Source organism: Dendrobates tinctorius, unplaced genomic scaffold, assembly GCF_039654945.1.
Source record: "Dendrobates tinctorius isolate UK_male_01 unplaced genomic scaffold, ASM3965494v1 ptg000002l, whole genome shotgun sequence".
Classification (NCBI taxonomy): Eukaryota; Metazoa; Chordata; class Amphibia; order Anura; family Dendrobatidae; genus Dendrobates; species Dendrobates tinctorius.
Genome location: NW_027361670.1, coordinates 539,524 through 546,490, shown reverse-complemented (window position 1 = coordinate 546,490; position 6,967 = coordinate 539,524).

The following is a 6,967-nucleotide window of genomic DNA, read 5'->3' as shown; positions in this document are numbered from 1 at the left end:
TGTATGAGGGGGATGTAGGATGATATCAGTGTATGAGGGGGATGTAGGGTGATATCAGTGTATGAGGGGGATGTAGGGTGATATCAGTGTATGAGGGGGATGTAGGGTGATATCAGTGTATGAGGGGGATGTAGGGTGATATCAGTGTATGAGGGGGATGTAGGGTGATATCTGTATGAGGGGATGTAGGGTGATATCAGTGTATGAGGGGGATATAGGGTGATATCAGTGTATGAAGGGGATATAGGGTGATATCAGTGTATGAGGGGATGTAGGGTGATATCAGTGTATGAGGGGGATGTAGGGTGATATCAGTGTATGAGGGTGATGTAGGGTGATATCAGTGTATGAGGGGATGTAGGGTGATATCAGTGTATGAGGGGGATGTAGGGTGATATCAGTGTATGAGGGGGATATAGGGTGATATCAGTGTATGAGGGGATGTAGGGTGATATCAGTGTATGAGGGGGATGTAGGGTGATATCAGTGTATGAGGGGGATGTAGGGTGATATCAGTGTATGAGGGGATGTAGGGTGATAGTGTATGAGGGGATGTAGGGTGATATCAGTATGAGGGGGATATAGGGTGATATCAGTGTATGAGGGGATGTAGGGATATAGGGTGATATCTGTATGAGGGGGATATAGGGTGATATCAGTGTATGAGGGGGATGTAGGGTGATATCAGTGTATGAGGGGATGTAGGGTGATATCAGTGTATGAGGGGGATATAGGGTGATATCAGTGTATGAGGGGGATGTAGGGTGATATCAGTGTATGAGGGGGATATAGGGTGATATCAGTGTATGAGGGGGATATAGGGTGATATCAGTGTATGAGGGGGATGTAGGGTGATATCAGTGTATGAGGGGGATGTAGGGTGATATCAGTGTATGAGGGGGATATAGGGTGATATCAGTGTATGAGGGGATGTAGGGTGATATCAGTGTATGAGGGGATGTAGGGTGATATCAGTGTATGAGGGGATGTAGGGTGATATCAGTGTATGAGGGGGATATAGGGTGATATCAGTGTATGAGGGGATGTAGGGGATCCCCACAATTTTAAGCGTGTCCTGAAAACGCATTTATTCAGACTGGCCTATCGCCTCAACACATTAACCTAATCTATCCCTGTGTGGCAGAGCCAAAAGTCTTACCATAACCAGGTTCCCCGCATCATTCTCCCACATGCTTTATGCATCCATTAGCCCTCTGTGTCCGTACTGTCACACACCTAACATTATGGCTGGTCCATACAATCAGGGCAACTGTTACCACCCACCTTTCGTGTCTACCTCTTTCCTCATAGACTGTAAGCTTGCGAGCAGGGCCCTCTTTCCTCTTGGTATTTGCTATAATCTACTGTATGTGATTATTGTTATGCTGTAATGTCTGTGATGTACAATGTGTGCAAGATATGTTTTCTGTTGCAATGTGCTAACAAACCCTCCATTTTCTTTTGAGAAGCTGCCTGCCAGTGTCTCAGTTACATTGCACACTACAGCAGCTTCCCTTCCCCCGAGTGCCATAAACCAATTTCCTGTCACCCCATTTGGCTTCTCATGTGCCTCGGCTGAAAGAGAAGAAAAAAAGTGCGGGAAAAACTTCTTTGTTTGAAACGAATAAAACTATGAGAGCCTATACCATAAGAACCAAATACCCTAGAGATATGAAAATCATATTTTTGTAACCTGAGCGGTCCCAGCTTCGAGACCGCGTATGTTTCGAAGTTCTACCCTGTCCAGAACATGAGATAGGATTTGCGCCCAAATGGACGGTCATATCGCATAGATGTTTGATGTTTTCTTGATGGGCTCATTACGCTGGGAAACATGATACCACTGATGAGTCCATACCAGCTTCTCCCATAAAGTTATAGCTAATCTAAGTTTTGTAGCCAAAACATAACTTGGATAAGAGAGGTGGGATCAACCCAGAATGCACCTCTCTGTGATTTCACATAGGAAAGTCTATAAGGCATTTCCTGGGCAAACCAGCTCAGAACAGCTGCAGAGTCCGTGCTGACAAGAACTCAGATGAGCGGAGAAGTGCAGCTCCGCCTCCACCCACCTTAAAGCCACATGGTCTGCCTAAGGAACAATATGGAACTGTGAGTGTAATCTCTTTGTTTTCTCCACTTTTATTTTATACCTGTACTGTACATATGTTATGTCTCAATTTTATAGCAACTTTTATCTGTAATCACTGTCCTCTTTCGGAAAATAAATGAAATAATTATTTAGATCTGTCTCTATGCTCTAAGACTCGAACTATACGCCTTTGTTAGATAATCGCTACTAATTCAAGGGGTTTGCCACGGACCCTCTTAATTTAACACTGTGAATTAAGTAACCGTGACTGGTGGCAGCGCGTTGTGCACGGCTATTGCGGCTTGCTGGCAGTCTAGAAGGGTCTTATATTGCTGAGTAAGGGGCTTCAGCCACAGCATTGATAATTCCCTTACTGCAGAAGCCTAATTGCCGGTTCACAACCGGCAGCCCTTCTGGCGACTAATTATCCTAGGTGCAGTTCCCTGACTGACCTGAGTGTAAGGGGGGCGCCGGAGAGCTGCGAGTTCCAAAGTGGAACTGAGAAAGTGGGATATACATAAATCCCCGCAGTACTTGGAAGATTTATAGCAGTGGTGGGGCATCCAAATTAAACTCCCCCTGCGGCAAATTGTAGAGCGAGATTAGCTTGCTGGATATTTTTGTCACATGGTGCCGGTGGTGGGATAACTAAGATAAGTCCCAACGGTGCCTGTGATAGCCGTGTGCCGGCATTGTGTCACGTCCCTCCGTCCGCTGATACACCCGTGTCAGTGGTGGGATTGTGACATAGTGGTGACACGGTCCGCTGTCCGTCGCGTTTTGGTGGCAGCGGGACCCCCGTTAGTGTCGCCCGTAAGTAGACGAACGGCGGTGGGCTGTTCGTCACATATTGGTGGCAGAGCGGTGGGATAATCCTAGAGCATTAGTGATTTGGTTTGCGCAATCATTCCTCTCACTAAAAACCTGCACGGTTCCTGTGGGAATCCTGCATCATAGGTTTTGGAGAACAGACTCAGTGGTTACTAGTCCTGAGACATTAGTGTGTACTTGCAAGTATCCCCCTCCCGTTTCTTCGTTTTTCTTTTTCTATCTTTTATTTGGCAACCATGGCGGCAAAAGGAGAACCTTGGTACAACCGGCAGACAAAGGAAGTTCTTGCTGCGTTATGCACGTACCAAGGCCTTGACGCCACGAACAAAAACAGAGCTCAAATGGCCGCGGCTCTAGTGCAGCTGGACAACGACCAGAATCCAGCGAGCGCAGAAGTTGGCCCAAGTTGCAATGGGGCTGCAGCAGAGGCTCCACTCCTGAGCGCTGGCCCCACATTCAACTAGAACGGGGTGGACCCCTATCTGCAAATGGCCTTGGACGAACTCCCCGCCGAAGACAGGGATGGGCGGGTGAGGCTGATCCAGCAATATCGGCAGGAGGCCCAAGCCGAACGTGAGCGCCAAGCTGAAGCTCGGAGGGCCCATGAGCTGGAGATGCTCCAGCGGGGGTGGAATGCCCCCACAGCCCGAAGCCGTGAGCCCAGCAGCGTCCAGACTCCTAAACCCCGGCCAGAGCATTTTCCCGTGATGGAAAAGGATGGGGACTTGGACACGTTCCTGCGAGCCTTTGAGAAAGCCTGCAGACAGTACCAGCTGCCTAGAGACCAATGGGCAAGGTACTTGACCCCAGGGCTAAAAGGCAAAGCCCTGGAGGCATTTGCTTCTCTTCCGCCAGAAGCCGATGACGACTATGTCGCCATAAAGCAGGCGCTGATCGCCAAATACCGGCTGACACCTGAGGTATACCGAAAGAAGTTCCGGCACCTCCAACGTGGCCCACATGATAGCTACAGTGATGTGGTGCAAGGACTCAGGACCCACTTTGACCAGTGGATCCATGGACTGTCCGTTGAAACCTTTGAGCAGCTACGGGACCTGATGATCAAAGACCAGTTCCTGCATCTCTGCCCAGCTGAGGTCCGACAGTTCATCCTGGACCGCGAACCAACGAACGCGGACAAAGCGGCGCAGATCGCCGACAACCACGAGGCCAACCGGAAGCCCGAGACGCGGAGGCCAGTCGCCACCAGCTGGAAAGGGGGTAAGCCAGCAACCAACCCCAATGCCCCAGCTAGCCGTCCCTCCGGAGGCCCTGTCCCTGTTGCCAACAACAGGCCGGCTACTGACAGTCGCCTGTGTCACCACTGCAAGCGGCCTGGTCACTTCTCTTACACCTGTCCGGATAGGCCGAAGAACCCCCCAGCCAAGGCCCCCGGGCCCAACGCCTCTGTTCTTTTGGTGGGAGGTGTGGTTGGGAGGGCTGACGACAACGTTCAACCTGTTCAGGTGGGGGCCCGTCTTGCTACAGGCCTCAAGGACACCGGGGCTGAACGAACCCTCATCCGTCCTGGACTGGCGGCCCCTGAAGAGTTTGTTGAGGGGAAAACCCTGACTGTCACCGGGATTGGAGGCACCCGTTGTCCCTTGCCAGTGGCACGAGTTTTTCTTGATTGGGGTGCCGGGAGCGGGTTGAGGGAGGTGGGAGTGTCTGAAAATTTGCCCACTGATGTTTTATTGGGGACTGAGTTGGGGAGGATGGTTGCATACTATGTCCCTGACACCCTTCCCCAAACTGATAATAAGGGTAACGTTAACCCTGATGATGTTGATGATGGGAAACTGAATGTGTTACCTGCTAATGCCTTGATGAGTAATGATGCAACTAACAACCATTCTTTCCCAAGGTATGATGCTGATGTGAATGTACCAAAGCAAACTGATAACCATTCTTTTCCTAGGAATGATGATGTTGATGTATCTGTGCCGACTGAACCCGTTAACCCTTTCTTTGAAACGGTAGATGTGTCCACAGGTACCGAGGTGCTCAGCCCCGTCACTCTGCGGAGTGAGACGGCTGAGGAACCCCTGGCAGGAGCAAGCAACGGTGCTCAAGAGAATGGGGAGGTGCATGGGGACCATGAGGAAGGTAATGCCATGCAGCTGACCAGTGCCACCGAGGAAGGTAACTGGCCCATAAGTAGCACTGCTCCTAAAGTGTTGGGGGTGGATGGGGAGGGAGAGCCCAGGGCAGCACCGGCTGGTGGGTCTGTAGAAATCCCCAGGGAAACAGCATACATAGCAGCTGTCACACGCAGTCAGAGTGCCCAGATCGCAGGTAACGCACGTCTTCTGGACCCTCTGCTGCTACAGGAGAGACTGAACCAGAGGTGAACCCAGAGCCGGTTCCAGAGGGTCCCAGTAAAGGAGGTACCCTGACGTCACTTCTGGCAGCCTCCAGCATGGAGTTCCAGGCTGCTCTGCACTCAGATGCCAGCCTGGAGAAATTGAGAGGTCTCGCCGAGACGCCCACCTCCAAGCCTGATAAGGAGAGGGTGTTCTGGGAACGAGGAAGGTTGTACCGGGAGACAGTACCCGGAGATCCTAAAAAGGAGTGGTTGAGGGAAAGACAGCTGGTCGTCCCCTATCAGTTCAGAACCGAGTTGTTGCGGATTGCCCATGAGATTCCACTCGCTGGACACTTGGGGATCAGCAAAACAAAGGCACGGCTGTCTCAACACTTCTATTGGCCCAAGATGGGGACAGATGTAACACACTACTGCCGCTCCTGCGCCACCTGTCAAAAAGTGGGTAAGGCGGGGCCTGCTCTTAAGGCTCCCCTTATTCCTTTGCCGGTGATAGAGGAGCCTTTCCAGAGAATCGCGGTGGACATTGTAGGACCGCTGTCCGTCCCCAGCAGCTCCGGAAAGCGATACATTCTCACCGTGGTAGACTACGCTACCCGGTACCCAGAGGCAGTAGCTCTGTCTTCAACCAGGGCAGATAAGGTGGCTGACGCACTGGTGACCATCTTTTCAAGGGTAGGATTTCCCAGGGAGATGCTTACCGATCAAGGGCCCCAATTCATGTCTCGCCTAATGGAGGCTCTCTGTGAGAAAATGCAGGTGACGCACTTGGTATCGAGTCCGTATCACCCACAGACTAATGGTTTGTGTGAACGCTTCAACGGTACCCTCAAACAGATGCTCCGCATACTGGTTGAGACCCAAGGGCGCGACTGGGAGCGGTACCTCCCACACCTGCTGTTCGCTTACAGAGAAGTTCCGCAGGACTCGACCGGGTTCTCCCCCTTCGAGCTCCTGTATGGCAGGCGAGTCCGGGGACCCCTTGGGTTGATAAGAGAATCCTGGGAAGATGAGCCAAACCCCACAGAAGTGTCCATCGTGGATTATGTCATGCGCTTCCGTGACAAGATGCAGACCTTGATGCAGTTGGTGCATGACAACATGACGCAGGCTCAGGCTGACCAGAAGCACTGGTACGACCAGAACGCCCGGAAGCGGACCTACCAGGTGGGCCAAAAGGTGTGGGCGCTGGTCCCTGTACCAACGGATAAGCTTCAGGCAGCCTGGGAAGGCCCGTACGTCGTCCACCAACAGCTCAACCCGGTCACCTACGTGGTCACGCTTGACCATGCTCGGGGTAGGCGCAAGGCCTTTCACGTCAACATGCTGAAGGCGCACTACGAATGTGAAGCTTGCATCCTACCGGTCTGCAATCTGCCAGAGGATGGGGAGGAAGATTCCCTCCTGGACATGCTGGCCCAGGCCAAGGCCAATGGGTCCATTGAGGACATGGAGATAAGTGGTTCGCTCACCGTGTCCCAGCGGTTGCAGTTGATGGCCACCCTGGAACTCTTCCGGCCCGTGTTCACCAACCGTCCTGGGAGGACGGAGTTAGCGGTTCATGAGGTGGACACCGGGAATCACGCCCCATTACGGCGAACACCCTATCGGATCTCTGAGACGGTGCAACAAGTCATGCGCCAAGAGATCGATGAGATGTTAAGGCTGGGGGTGATTCGATGGTCACAAAGCGCGTGGGCTTCACCTGTAGTCCTCGTGCC